We start from the raw sequence: 15,582 nt of genomic DNA, 5'->3' as shown, positions 1-15,582 counted from the left end.
CATTCTGCTCTCGACTCGCCTCTGAAGCGGCTCCAACTTTCATTTCCTTTCTGACCTCGGCGATGCTTGGAATAACAACCTCAACCCGCTCCTCATGCGGCTGGATCACCTTCTCCTCTTGTCTCGACAACCTGGTTAATCCCAGCAGATCACAATCTTCTTCGCCTTCTTCAGCAAGATAGATCGGTTTGTCGAAGTCATATGAGGTGTAACCAAATTGTTATCAACGAGATCCGGAGATTTATTTTTGAATTCGGAACGAGACAAATCACAAAAGAGAAAAATGAAAATAAACATTGCCATTTTTATTTGTTTTTAAACTGCAAAAATAAATGAAAAACAGGGAACACCGTTTTTTGACTGAAAAACATCCATTTATTAATGATGCAGAAAATGCAAATTATGAACATGAGGTGGCCCTTACAATGAACCATTATGTGTCGGGCAACACGCAAGGCTTTCATGCAAATAAAATTGAAACAGAAATCATTACTCTTCCGAATGAATGACAGTGCTGATCTGTTTAGGCCTTCCAGTTTTCTGGTACGCACGATTTTATCCATTGATCAATTCCCCAGTCACTGTCAGTTTCTTTACCCATCACACAGACGTGATCTGAATCTTCAGCAATTGCATTCACCATCGCCTGACCATGCGCCGGCATGGGATTAGCATTAACATTCGGAGATGGCGCAAAATTGATAGCCTTGGAGTCTACCAGATCCTGGACAACATTCTTGAATGCTCTACAGCCCTCAATGTTATGCCCCGGTGTTCTAGAATGGAATTCACACTGGGCGTTCTCATCATAGTTGGGTGGCCTCTGATCAGATAAAGAACTTCCAATTACGACAATCCATGTGGAAGTTATGGCCTCCTGATTACGGGTCATTTTTGAAATTCACTGAGCCATAATTTGACAACCATACATGGGATTTTCAAGTTCTTGAACTTTTTGGAAAGGTCAGAACAAGATCTACAACTTTCATGTTGAACAAATTTTCATTTGAAGCATTCTTGGACACGTAATTTTGAGGTCAAAAACTTTCCATTTTTGGAAACTTCAATTACAAGTCACTTTCTATTTTTGGCAGTTTTTGTCCTGACTTGATTTTCTCCATTCTTAAGCTTTGAGATGTCAAATAACACTTGTTCCAACATGAATGAAGTGCATCCAACTCATTTCCACCTCCAAATCCATCAAATCATGTACAGTTGACCACAGTTGACTTTTTCCACTGATAGATGAATTTGGCCATGCATAGATCAAATTGAACCCCAATCCTCCGATTGAAATGACTCAAGCATGAAACCCTAGCCTCAATTAGCTCAAAATAACCATAGAATGAACCCCATATACCTCATAAACCTCATCTCCTGATTATGCCCTGACTGGCCCAATGCAACTGATTAGGGTTGACCAGTGGTCAAAACCCTAATCTCAAGGAATCTGCCTCCAATCACTTGATGAAATCAAACCATGATGATGATGATGTATCACTTCAATCAAGATGAAGACCAATATCCTTGGAGAATCACAAAACCCTAATTCATAGTCCAATCCTCAGATGGCCAATGATCAGTCCAATGAAATCCTAGGCTTGCACATGACCTCCTATCTTCTGATCAAGACTTGGGAGTATGGCCTGCACAATGTAACCACATGATATGCAATATGAAATGCCTAATGACCTAAAATGATAGGTACAATGATAATGCTAGTCCCAAGAGAGAAGAGGGCAAATTTTGAGGTGTTACAAGAGGTATCTGGCACTGAACTCGGTAGGGCGGATTACGATCCGATCCCCCACAACTACAGTTAGGTCCAGAAAAGGATTTACACATATTTATGTGCCAGAAATCTCATGCTCTGATCATAATCACTAACAGGCCACTCTACTATGAAGTATGTACGGATAACGGGCTTAATGTGATTGCGCCTGAATGAAAAGGACACAAAAGAGATGAAGAGGCAGACCTAGGTATTGTGGGATAATATGGGTTGGTTAATATAGGAATGAAGTTTATGTCCGTATTTGCGGATTAGTGTCATCATGATACCCTTAGTTCACTCAGTTAGTACCTATCACTACATCCTGACTTGAACTTAGAATTTCTACCTGAAGCACTCGTTTACACCAGTTTTTCTTTTATGAGCTTTTCAATGTTTTGCTTGAGGACAAGCAAAGGTTTAAGTGTGGGAGAGTTTGATCACACTAAAATTTACGTATTTTCGACTCCGATTTCGCATGCATTCTAGTTATTTTATTATCGTTTTGTTGTGTTATTACAGTGTTTTTCCTTTGTTTTCAGGTTTTTACCTTAATAGGAGCCCCGATCGAGAAAAGAAGCGAAAAAGAGCCAAAAACCCTAAAAATCAGCATTTTGATCTTATGGCCTACCCAATGGCGGGCGCCACAGTCCAAACCATGACGTGTCCAATTCAAACTTCCATCAACTCCCATGTTTTCCCACCACCTCCACTAAGGCGCCCCACTTTGTGCTTGTGGCGTGCGCCATGGCCTTGTGGCGGGCGCCACAAGAGGAAAACGGCTTCCTCTATTTTCAAGTTGAAGGGCATCCAAGTAAATTCCACCTTTTTTATTTTCTTATAAATAGAAACGCAAATTCAGTTTTACAATCATCCAAACTTAGAGCAGACAAAGATCCGAACATTGGAACAAGGCGAAATCAGAAGCAACTTTATTTCACTTAGGCATATATTCAGTTTTATAAAGTGGTAATCGCTTCGCATTGGAGTGTTATCACAATTGTGTAATTGAGTCTGTGATAGAGTCTGTACTCGAGTTTGGAGCACTTTGGAAGGAAGTTAATCCTGCCGCCATTTTCTTTTCCGCATTGCAATTTACTCAGCCCTCCGATTGGAGCAGGTTTTTATTACTCGCCTTTACTTTACTTATTTCCCGCACTCGCCTTTACTTTATTTATTTCCCGCACTCGCTTTTATTTTATTTATTTCCCGCACTCGCTTTTATTTTATTTATTTCCCGCACTCTCCTTTACTTTATTTATTTCCCGCACTCGCTTTTATTTTATTTATTTCCTCGCACTCGCTTTAAATTGTTTATTTTCCGCACTCGCACTACTTTCATTTATTTTCCGCACTCGCTTTAAATTATTTACTTTCCACACTCGCACTACTTTTATTTATTTTAATGCACTTTTACTTTACCATGTCTAGCTAAATTTATAAGGCTAGAATGTAAGGATCGTAATTAAACCAGTAATCCGTACAATTGTTCGTAGAAACACTTAAAGGGCTATTTTAACTTTCAAATTAAGTTTTCCCGCACTTCAATTCCGTTGGGTAAGATCGAAAGTCGTCCAACGTCTTTTTAAACTTAATTGTTTTTAACTATTTCAAAAACAGCGAAAGCGCTTTGTCTAGTTCATTAGGAGTTTTTAACATCAAGAAGAAAGGAGATTTTAAAACTATTTTCGGACGCGTTTATAAGTTTAGAGTCTGGTTCGTGAGAACCTCTTTTGGTTAAAAAATCCAAGTTATAATTCTTTTCAACTTAGTCAAGATACTATATTTCTTAAAAATAGGTTTACTACTCTAACGCAATGCGCGCCTTTTTATAAGTGACAATAAGAGGGTTTGATTAGGGAGTACAACTCGGTTCTGAATACGCGAAAGCGACAGTTCCTGTTAAATTAGTTCTTTTCAAAGTATGAAACATTGCCTGTAAGTAGTTCTATTAGCAAGTCCTTGGATTATCATTTAATTATGTGAATTACATTCGACCCTGTCTTTATTAATTAAATTTATTTTAAAACTTTACTTTTCAATTGCACACTACAAAAACACCTATTTTCATTGCCTTTGATAAACACCATAACAATAGATAACGATAGATTGACACTTGGTCTCTGTGGATACGATAATCTTTTATATTACTCTGACGCGTTCGTATACTTGCGAACATCAAGATTTACAACGCATCAGTAAGAGAATAGATTCTAACCTGGCGACTGGGGAAAAGGTTTCGTTGTAGTCAATGTAAGAACAAAAATAGTTCTACAATAGATTCCATGATTTTGATGATAACAAAGGATGAAACCAAAAGTGGTACCCTAACGAAAAGTTTCTAAGTGTGCAGGGTTCTAAAGAAAGAAGAAATAAATCTGATGATGTCATCAGATGCAAAACAAGATCAGATGCAAAATCTCAAGTATCAGAAGCATCTAAAGTGGAATCTCGTTTCAAGAAGCTCTGACTCTGGACAAAACTACAAGTATCAGAAGCATCTGAACATAAAGTAAAGTCTAGAAGCTCTGACTCTGAACAAATGCCTTCTGTAAAGTCTGAAGTTATCAAGCGTCATCTGAACTTTCAAGAGATAACATCAGAAGCAAGTTTCTCCAGATACACAAAGACTCTAATCAGAATTGTTAATCATGATGAAGTAACGTTTAAGCCAAGTTAAAGTTCTGCAAATGGATTTCCTCAATTAGAAAGAGACGTTAATCTCCACTTCCAAGAGAGAAGTTACTAATTGTGGTAAGTAGTCACTTCTAAGTGAAAAAGTCTACTGCAGAAGCTATTAATGGAATGGCGTAATTACATCTCAATTTCCAACAGATTCAACGCCACTTCAACTCTACTTCAACTCCTATAAATAAGAGAAGAAATCTCATTCAGTATACACGAAGAAATCACTAGCCAAAACTATACTGAAATCATATCACGCTCAAGAAAAACATCTTTGTTCTTCAAAGATTTTCACTAAGCTTTTGCTTATCAAGTGAAAAATTTGTTCTTAAGTTTGTAATATTTGCTTTCTTAGAAGCATTCTAGATTACACATCTTGTATCTATTTTTATTTGTTTTCCTCAAGTGACTCTTTGTAGTCTGTAGACTTGAGAGGACTAAGAGATTTTCTTTTCTCTTAGGGGTTGTTTGTAATCTTTCAAGATTAGTGGATTAAGTCCTTGTTGAAGGCGAAATCACCTTGGCCGGGTGGACTGGAGTAGCTTTGTGTTATAAGCGAACCAGTATAAAATCATTGTGTGATTTCATTTTGCAAAAGCGCTTATTTTTCAAACAATTCAAACCCCCCTTTCTTGTTTTTCTCACCTTCAATTGGTATCAGAGCTCCGGCTCTGTTATTGATTTTCAAATCAAACACTTAACCGTGTAGAGAGATCCAGTGCGAGAAAAACAAATGGCCCACTCAAATGAGAAAGATTCTTACAATGCCAAGCCTCCTGTTTTTGATGGAGAAAAGTTTGATTACTGGAAAGATAGAATCGAAAGTTTCTTTCTGGGTTATGACGCTGACCTCTGGGACATTGTCACAGATGGATACAAACCTCCAACCTTAAATGGAGCTGAAGTTCCCAGAAGCAAAATGTCAGAAGATCAGAAACGTGAGTTCAAAAATCATCACAAGGCCAGAACAATACTTCTAAATGCTATATCTTACAACGAATACGAAAAGATCACCAACAGAGAGACGGCTAAAGATATACTTGACTCTCTGAAGATGACCCATGAAGGAAACTCCCAAGTCAAGGAGACGAAGGCTCTGGCGTTGATCCAAAAATATGAAGCCTTCAAGATGGAAGATGACGAAGCTATAGAAGCTATGTTTTCCAGATTCCAAACTCTTATTGCAGGTCTTAAAGTGCTAGACAAGGGATATACAACTGCAGATCATGTTAAGAAGATTGTCAGAAGTCTGCCAAAGAAATGGAGACCAATGGTTACTGCTCTGAAGTTATCAAAGGATCTGAACAACATCAGCCTTGAAGAACTTGTTAGCTCTCTCAGAAGTCATGAGATAGAACTAGAGGAGGATGAGCCTCAGAAAAGAAACAAGTCAGTGGCGCTGAAGTCCAGACCTGAAAGACGGAAGTCAGACAGAACCAAAGCTCTTCAGGCAGAAACTGCAGATACTGACGACTCTGAACCTGAAGACTCTGATGATGAAGAAGAACTGTCCTTACTAACCAGAAGAGTTAAGCAACTCTGGAAAAGAAGGAACAACAACAACTTCAGAAGATCAAGACCCAGAGGGGATAGATCAGAGTCAACTTCAAAAGGTAAACCTAATAAAGATATTACCTGTTTTGAATGTAAAGAAACAGGTCATTATAGAAATGAATGCCCCAAGCTGAAGAAAGATAACTCTAAGAAAGAAAGCTTCAAGAAAAATGCCTTCAGAACAAAGAAGGGATTAATGGCGACCTGGGACGATAGTGAATCAGGATCATCAGAATCTGACTCTGATGAACAAGCCAACGTAGCATTTATGGCTACCACATCCAGCAGCTCAGATGAAGAATCTGAAGAGGTATTTTCTGAACTTTCTAGATCTGACTTAGAATCATGTTTATCAGAAACTCTTACCTCTCTTCAGAAATTAAAACAAAAAGTTAAAAGCATTAAAGGCCTTCTTAAAGCAAAATCTGAAGAATGTAGTGAACTTGAGACAACAATTCTAGCACATGAAGATACAATCAAATCTTTAACGTTAGAAAGAGATGGAGCTAAAACAAAAAGCTTAAAATTAGAAGAAGTGTTGTCTCAAGCACCACAAACTTCAAATGAAATTATTTATAAATATGAAGAAGCCTTTCAACAATTTCTGAAGAATGGGATAAATAGGAGTATTATGGCATCCATGATTTATGGAGTAGGTCAGAATAATAAAAGGGGTATTGGGTATGATTCTGATTCTGATAAAACTTCTATCAGTAACCAAATTAAATCACCTTTTTCATATCACTATACACACACACAAGAACACAAATTTAAAAATGCTAGAAGACCCAAAGTTGTAAGAAACTCTGGGAAGACTAATCTAAAAGGACCCAAGAGATTCTGGGTACCGAAAGATAAGATTATCTATGTTGCAGATATCCTATGCAGCAAAGTTCAGACACCAGTCATGGTACCTGGACTCTGGATGCTCGCGACATATGACGGGAAGAAAGTCTATGTTCCAAAGCCTGGAACTTAAAGACGCTGGCTTTGTAGGCTTCGGAGGAGATTAGAAAGGAAGGATCAGAGGCTCCGGAACTATTGGTAATGGTACTCTTCCCTCTATATCTGATGTTCTTTATGTAGAAGGATTAATGCATAACTTGTTATCCATAAGTCAATTAAGTGATAACGGTTATGATGTAATCTTTAATCAAAAAACGTGTAAAGCCATTAGTCAGAACGATGGCTCTGTCCTTTTCACAGGCAAGAGGAAAAACAACATTTATAAAATAAATCTTTCTGATTTAAAAGATCAAAATGTTAAATGTTTAATGTCAGTTCACGAAGAGCAATGGGTATGGCATAGACGCTTAGGCCACATTAGCATGAGGAAACTTTCTCAGCTAACTAAACTTGAGTTAGTCAGAGGCCTACCTAAACTGAAGTTTTCTTCAGATGCTCTGTGTGAAGCTTGTCAGAAAGGAAAGTTTTCAAAAACATCTTTTAAAAAGAAAAATGTTGTTTCTACCTCCAAGCCTCTGGAGCTTCTTCACATTGACTTATTTGGTCCTGTGAAAACAGCATCAGTCAATGGAAAGAAGTATGGACTAGTAATCGTTGATGATTACAGCCGCTGGACATGGGTAAAATTCCTAAAGCACAAGAGTGAGTCTCACTCTGTATTCACCAGTTTCTGTTCTAAAGTGCAAAAAGAATTTGACTCTAAAATTATTAGAGTCAGAAGTGATCATGGTGGAGAATTTGAAAATAAAGATTTTGAAGAATTATTTGATTCTAATGGAATATCCCATGATTTCTCCTGCCCTAGAACTCCACAACAAAATGGAGTTGTAGAGAGGAAGAATAGGACACTCCAAGAAATGGCCAGAACCATGATCAATGAAACAAATGTAGCAAAGCACTTTTGGGCAGAAGCTGTAAATACAGCGTGTTACATTCAGAATAGAATCTCTATTAGACCTATTCTGGATAAGACTCCCTATGAACTGTGTAAGGGAAGAAAACCCAACATTTCATATTTTCATCCTTTTGGATGCATTTGCTTTATATTAAATACTAAAGAACATCTGAACAAGTTTGATTCCAAAGCACAGAAAGGTATTATGTTAGGATACTCAGAACGCTCTAAAGGCTACAGAGTATACAACACAGAAACCAAAATTGTGGAGGAATCAATTCATGTTAGATTTGATGATAAGCTTGACCCTGAAAAGTCAAAGCTAGTTGAAAAGTTTGCAGATTTAGAGATCACTCTGGTAGAATCTGAGAAAACTCCAGAAGCAACTGTCACTCCAGACTCTGAAGAAATTAAATCTCCAGAAATTCCAAGGAAAGTTAAGAGTCGTAGCAACGTATCTGAAGATTTGATTTGGGAAACAAAGATGAACCTGTTAGAACCAGATCTACCTTCAGAACTTCTGAAGATATTCCTCTGGGACTAGTGTCTCTGATTGAGCCTACGTCCTGTGATGAAGCTCTTCAAGATAACGATTGGGTGGCAGCTATGCAAGAAGAGTTAGATCAATTCTCCAAGAATGATGTCTGGGATCTCGTTCCAAAACCCAGAGGCACTCATGTCATTGGAACCAGATGGGTTTTCAGAAACAAACTGAACGAGAAAGGAGAAGTTGTCAGAAACAAAGCACGACTGGTAGCTCAAGGTTATAGTCAACAAGAAGGTATTGATTATAATGAAACTTTTGCTCCAGTCGCAAGGTTAGAGTCTATTCGTCTTCTTGTATCATTTGCTATTAATCACTCTATAAAATTATACCAAATGGATGTCAAGAGTGCATTTCTAAATGGTTATATTTCAGAAGAAGTGTATGTAAATCAACCTCCTGGTTTTGAAAACTCAAATTTTCCAGAACATGTTTTCAAACTTAAGAAATCTTTATATGGACTTAAACAAGCTCCCAGAGCTTGGTATGAACGCTTAAGTAATTTTCTTCTGGAACAAAATTTTATCAGAGGGAAAGTTGATTCTACACTCTTCTGTAAAAATCATAAAAATGATCTCATGATATGCCAAATTTATGTTGATGACATTATTTTTGGTTCTGCTAATATTCTGTTTGCCAAGAATTTTCTAAGTTAATGCAGGCAGAATTTGAAATGAGTCTAATGCAAGAACTAAAGTTCTTTCTGGGAATTCAAATCAATCAAACTCCAGAAGTCACGTACATTCATCAAAGCAAGTACATTAAAGACGTTCTAAAGAAGTTTGATATGTCTGAATGCAATTCTGCAAAGACTCCCATGCATCCAACTTGCATTCTGGAGAAGGAAGAGGTAAGCAACAAAGTTTGTCAGAAGCTCTATCGAGGTATGATAGGCTCTCTTCTCTATCTGACTGCTACTCGTCCTGATATTCTCTTTAGCGTCTGTCTTTGTGCCAGATTCCAATCAGATCCTAGAGAATCTCATTTAACAGCTGTTAAGAGAATTCTTAAGTATCTGAAAGGAACCCCTAACCTGGGCCTGATGTATGAGAAAACATCAGAGTATAGGCTTTCTGGTTATTGTGATGCAGATTATGCAGGAGATAGAATAGAACGAAAAAGTACATCTGGAAATTGCCAGCTTCTGGGAAACAACTTAATCTCCTGGGCTAGCAAAAGACAGTCAACAATTGCTCTATCAACTGCAGAAGCAGAATACATCTCAGCATCACTGTGCACAACTCAGATGCTCTGGATGAAACATCAGCTAGAAGATCTACAAATCTTTGAGAGTAACATTCCTATCCTTTGTGATAATACTGCTGCTATTTGTTTGAGTAAGAATCCCATTTTGCATTCCAGAGCCAAACACATAGAAATTAAACATCATTTTATTAGAGACTATGTTCAGAAAGGAATAGTAACGCTGAAGTTCATTGATACAGAACATCAATGGGCAGATATCTTTACTAAGCCTCTGGCTGAAGATAGATTTCGCTTTATATTAGAAAATCTGAACATTAAAAATTGCCCTGAGTAAAATTTGGCTCTGAACATGTAAAATGAGAATCTGATAAAAACAAATACACTTCTGCCTCTGACTCTGATACTTCTACCAAGTTAAGAAGATATCTGAGTTAGAAATCTTCAGAACCAATCTCTTGGTATTCCTGAAGATCAGAAACATCAACACGTGGGGAACATGCGTCTAACCCTAGAACTTCTAGACAGCTGTCTAAAGAAATCAAAGGTCAGAACGCTTGAAATCTCCTTGAGCAGTGTGCTTACTGTTGGGATTAGACATTCATTAATGAGCTGTAATCATTTTTCCCCCAAACGTGCTATTTTGGTTTTTGTGCTAACGCTGGTATGTGTGTCGTTTTGCATGTGTTTTTACCCTTAGTATATAAACACTTTCTCTCACTTTTCACACTTATCACTCTCACTCACTCTTAAACCCTAAACCCTCTCTCGAAGTTTTCTCTGCAACCTCTCTCTCAGTTCTTCATCTTCTTCATCAATCTTCATCATGAATCCTCAAGAACAAGCTGTTTTTAACTTCTCCCAACAAATGGAAGCTGCTTCTAACCCCCAAACCTCAAACACTCAAACACCCATGGTTGTAGATGTTACCACAACCCCAGTTTACAAAGAACCTCACATTTTGGAACGTGAACAACACATTCATCTTTCAACTCCCTTTGAAGGGTTGGATGTACTGTGTGAATCGCTGGTGGACTTTGAGAATTTGAAAAGAAATGGCGTTGATTTAACTGAAGATCTTCGCAAGCAAGGATGGGAAACCTACTTCAACAGATTGTATGGTCCAATCTATCCTCTTCTGGTGAAGGAATTCTGGAGATGTGCAGATGCTGATGATGAGTTCATCGTTTCTTTTGTTCTGGGTGTGAAGATCATTATCACAGAAGCGTCTATTGCTTCTTTGCTGAATATGGAAAAGGCTGGAGGTAAAAGGATTTACAACATTCCTCCAAGGTCCAAGCGCATCACAGAAGTCATTAACCCTACTATCTTCAAAGCAAATGTTGAAGGAAACCCATCTAAGAACAAGGAGCTTCATCAGAACCTCCGAGTTTGGTTGAAGATTATTCTGGGAACAATCCATCATCGTCCAGCCTCCAACTCTTCAGATTATATAAATGCTGATCAGAAGTGCATCCTCTACTGTATTCAGAAGGGTATTCCAATCAACCTCCCTGTTCTTCTCTTCAGATATCTGAGGGATTCAGTCAGAGAAACAAGGAACAATATGAAGCCCAGATCCTACATTCCTCTGGGAAGATTGCTCTCTGACATCTTCATTGAGCATGGGCTGGTAGATGCTCTGGAGAAGACCAGATGTATGGATGATCTGGCAATTGACGTTGGAAAGCCTCTGAATGCCAAAAATCTGAGGAGTATGGGAATCATCAAGGACATCAGAGTCAAGCCCACTATGAATGTGACCTGGGAAGCTCTGAAGGATCAGAGGAAGATGCCTCATGGCCTTGAAAGGTTCTTCAAGAACGAACCCAGAGATGCCATTGCTATCTATCTTCAGGATCGTCTGGATGAAGGCATTGATATCTCTGATTTCCGCCTTGAAGACTGTCTGGACTCTGTTGAAGATCTGGTCAGATACAAAAGAGGCCTTTCTGAGAAAAAGATAGCTGAGGAAGCAAGGAAGGCAAAGAAAGCCAGAATTGGAGAAACCTCTGGCACCAAAGCTTCAGCACCTCTGAATGTCTCCTCTGGTAAGTCCATTCCTCCTGTCTCTTCTGAATCTGTAATGGCTTCCTCTAACCCTCTCTCCTCTCAACCAATTTTTACAACCTCAGAAATACCACCTTCTACCATTAGAACCTCTCAACCTCCACCTGTTCTAAAAATTGCTCGTACTTTTACAACAACCTCTGACCCAAATCAACTATATCACCACAGTTCTTCCTCATCCTCTGAGTATGAGTCACCACCTTACCTTTCCCCTTCTTCTGACCAAGAGTTCTCTGATCATGAGTCCTCTGATCAAGAACACTCTGACCCAAACTCCCCAACAATAGCTGAAATTTATGCTAAAAATTTCGCCCCACAAACTCAAACACAAACTGAAGTAACCTCTCCCCTCCGAACTTCTATTCCACAACAAACAACCACCATTACCTCTGAAAATCAAACTTCCCTTCCACCACAAACAACCACCACACCCTCTGAAACTCAACCATCTGTAATTCGCCCATCTGAACCTTATATCACTCCACCATTAATTCCCGCTGTACCTAGCCCAGACTCTGACCCATTAGATGTAAACCCACTCTATGCTTCATCCCCCAGTCTTCAACCAGACCCAGATTCTGAATTTCAACCAGAAGCAGAATCTGAACCCCAGCCAGAACCAGAAACTGAACCTCAACCTCTAAATCTCAGCCCTCAAAACTCTCCACCTCATTCACCTGAACCTGAACCTAAAATTATCACACCTACCCTTGAGGAGGCCATTATTCAGGTTGCAGAATCCTCAGTCCAGAAGATCAAGTCTCTGGCTAAAAATTCTGAAGTCAGTGATGATCCTAAATCTGTTAGGACACACTGGAACAGAGTTATTAGTTGGATGACCTCTGAGTCTTATAGGCTGAAGAGTATCTCTGAACAAGTCAGAAATGGCTACATCAGAGACTCTGAGGAAAGACTCCAGGAAAGACTGGCTAGAGAAGCTGAGGCCAGAAGGTTAGAGGAAGAGAGACTGGCTAGAGAAGCTGAGGCCAAGAGATTAGAAGAAGAAAGATTAGCTAAGGAAGCTGAAGAAGAAGCTAAGAGATTGGAAGAAGAACGCCTGGCAAAAGAAGCAGAACTTCTGAGAATTCAGGAAGCAGAAGCCAAGGCTAAGGCAGATGCAGAAGCCCAAGCTGCTGCTGAAGCTGAAACTCAGCAGACTCTGATTCAGGGGGAGTCTTCCTCTGCGATCCCTCTGATTCTTAACACTCTGAAGGAGATCAAGCAAGATCAGAAAGAGATCAAGCAAGATCAGAGTGAGCTCCGGGCAAGGATGGACAAGCAAGACGCTCTGAATGAAAATCTCCAGAATATGTTTGCCATGCTACTACAGAGACTTCCTCCTCCTCCAAACCCTTAGGCACTTAGGATTTTTTTTTTTGTTTGCCTAGTGTTTTTGCTTCTGTCTTTTCTTTTTTAGCTCTGATATTTCTGTTGAATCTGATGTTTTGACTGCTGCTTGCCTTTGTGCTTTTGTTTAATGAAGTGTTTTTCTCTCTATTTTTTTTATGTTTTATGCCTTTTTGATTATGCCAAAAAGGGGGAGAAATTATTAAATAGCTCTGATGAAAATTATGTCTAAAACCTTAAGCATTCTGCAACAATTATAGAAATAGTTCTGATATAAATAAGCTCTGATTAAATAATAGCTCTGATTAAATAACTCTAACTTTAAAGTTAAGCATTTGCAGAAAGTTTTCAGAAACCTAATTACTTGGAAAAGCTCTGGTAAGAACTTCTGAACTCCCTAGCGCTAACTCAGGGGGAGCTTTTGTCTATCTGATCTAATATTTTTCATGTTTCATCTGATAATTTTATTTGTTTTGTCATCATCAAAAAGGGGGAGATTGTAAGAACAAAAATAGTTCTACAATAGATTCCATGATTTTGATGATAACAAAGGATGAAACCAAAAGTGGTACCCTAACGAAAAGTTTCTAAGTGTGCAGGGTTCTAAAGAAAGAAGAAATAAATCTGATGATGTCATCAGATGCAAAACAAGATCAGATGCAAAATCTCAAGTATCAGAAGCATCTAAAGTGGAATCTCGTTTCAAGAAGCTCTGACTCTGGACAAAACTACAAGTATCAGAAGCATCTGAACATAAAGTAAAGTCTAGAAGCTCTGACTCTGAACAAATGCCTTCTGTAAAGTCTGAAGTTATCAAGCGTCATCTGAACTTTCAAGAGATAACATCAGAAGCAAGTTTCTCCAGATACACAAAGACTCTAATCAGAATTGTTAATCATGATGAAGTAACGTTTAAGCCAAGTTAAAGTTCTGCAAATGGATTTCCTCAATTAGAAAGAGACGTTAATCTCCACTTCCAAGAGAGAAGTTACTAATTGTGGTAAGTAGTCACTTCTAAGTGAAAAAGTCAACTGCAGAAGCTATTAATGGAATGGCGTAATTACATCTCAATTTCCAACAGATTCAACGCCACTTCAACTCTACTTCAACTCCTATAAATAAGAGAAGAAATCTCATTCAGTATACACGAAGAAATCACTAGCCAAAACTATACTGAAATCATATCACGCTCAAGAAAAACATCTTTGTTCTTCAAAGATTTTCACTAAGCTTTTGCTTATCAAGTGAAAAATTTGTTCTTAAGTTTGTAATATTTGCTTTCTTAGAAGCATTCTAGATTACACATCTTGTATCTATTTTTATTTGTTTTCCTCAAGTGACTCTTTGTAGTCTGTAGACTTGAGAGGACTAAGAGATTTTCTTTTCTCTTAGGGGTTGTTTGTAATCTTTCAAGATTAGTGGATTAAGTCCTTGTTGAAGGCGAAATCACCTTGGCCGGGTGGACTGGAGTAGCTTTGTGTTATAAGCGAACCAGTATAAAATCATTGTGTGATTTCATTTTGCAAAAGCGCTTATTTTTCAAACAATTCAAACCCCCCTTTCTTGTTTTTCTCACCTTCAGTCAATTCCTTCTTGTTGAATGTACCCATGTGCCACCAGTCGTGCTTTGTTTTTTACTGCTTCTCCCTTTTCGTTTAGTTTTTTTCTGAACACCCATCTGGTTCCAATAATGTAAGTTCCTTTAGGCTTTGGAACAAGATCCTAGACGTCATTCTTTGAGAATTGATCTAGATCTTCTTTCATAGCTAAAACCCAGTCGTTGTCTTGAAGTGCCTCATCGCAGGAAGTAGGCTCAATCAGAGATACTAGTCCTAGAGGAGTTTCTTCAGATACTTTGAATGTTGACCTGGTTCTGACAGGTTCATCCTTATTTCCCAGAATCAAATCTTCAGAGATGTTGGGGCGACTTCTTGATCTTTTCTGGATAATTGAGGCTTCAATTACATCTGGACTTTGTTTATCGGATACTTCTGGTGCTAAAGTCTTTTCGTCAGAACCTGCAAGAGTGATCTCCAAATCTGCAAGTTTCTCAACTAGCTTTGACTTTTTAGGGTCAAACTTATCATCAAATCTAACATGTATTGATTCTTCCATGATTTTGGTTTCTGTGTTGTATACTCTGTAGCCTTTAGAGCGTTTTGAGTATCCTAACATAACACCTTTTTGTGCTTTTGAATCAAACTTGTTCAGATGTTCTTTAGTATTGAGAATAAAACAAGAGCATCCAAAAGGATGGAAATAAGAAATGTTGGGTTTTCTTCCCTTACACAGTTCACAGGGAGTCTTCTCCAGAATAGGTCTTATGGAGATTTTGTTCTGAATATAACATGTTGTATTTACTGCTTCAACCCAAAAGTGCTTATCCATATTTGTTTCATTGATCATGGTTCTGGCCATCTCTTGGAGTGTCCTATTCTTCCTCTCTACAACTCCATTTTGTTGTGGAGTTCTAGGACAGGAGAAATCATGGGATATTCCATTAGAGTCAAATAGTTCCTCAAAAAATTTATTCTTGAATTCTCCACC

This window comes from Lathyrus oleraceus, chromosome 3 (genome assembly GCF_024323335.1).
Source record: "Lathyrus oleraceus cultivar Zhongwan6 chromosome 3, CAAS_Psat_ZW6_1.0, whole genome shotgun sequence".
Taxonomy (NCBI): Eukaryota; Viridiplantae; Streptophyta; class Magnoliopsida; order Fabales; family Fabaceae; genus Lathyrus; species Lathyrus oleraceus.
The sequence above is the reverse complement of the archived record's forward strand: the minus strand, read 5'-3'. Positions refer to the sequence as shown.